The sequence below is a fragment of the Mastomys coucha genome, unplaced genomic scaffold, assembly GCF_008632895.1.
Source record: "Mastomys coucha isolate ucsf_1 unplaced genomic scaffold, UCSF_Mcou_1 pScaffold14, whole genome shotgun sequence".
Lineage (NCBI taxonomy): Eukaryota > Metazoa > Chordata > Mammalia > Rodentia > Muridae > Mastomys > Mastomys coucha.
The window spans coordinates 98,587,913-98,588,579 of record NW_022196896.1 but is presented as its reverse complement, the minus strand read 5'-3'; positions in this window follow the sequence as shown (position 1 = coordinate 98,588,579).

Here is a 667-nt window from a genome sequence, read left to right as displayed (position 1 = left end):
TTGGCTCTGTGCTTGCTGCTGAGAGTCAGGGTTTGAAAAATTGGAGAAATCCACCTGTCTGAACACTGTCCAAGGTCAAGGTATAAAACTTGGGCCTGTCAACTGATACCAAATCTCTTTATCTATAAGTTGCCACATAATAAATCATCCCCACTGGGCAGTGGTGGTGCATGCCTTTAATCCCAGCACTTGGGAGGCAGAGACAGGTGGATTTCTGAGTTCGAGGCCAGCCTGGTCTACAGAGTGAGTTCCAGGACAGCCAAGCATACACAGAAAAACCCTGTCTCGAAAAAACAAAACAAAACAAAAGTCATTTCCAAACTCAACATTTTACTCTCATTTAGGGATGCTTTTCTGTTCAATGGATATTGAAAGATGAGATAGGATGAAATGAATGAAGAGCAGAAAGAGGACCAGAAACTAAATTCCATTTCAAATTACTCCTTGTCAGTGGCTTGATGACAAAACCTGAAGAGGGAGGAGTTTGAGAATATTGGTTGATAAATAAAGAAAATATCCAATAAAGAAAAGGGGGGAAAAAAGAATATTGGGTGAGATGAGGCCTCAGTGTAGCTGGGGATGCTTATGATGCAAAAGAGAACTATGCTTATAGTGATGCTGAGTGTGGTGATGAAGGGCACAAACCAACTATGCTTATAGTGATGCT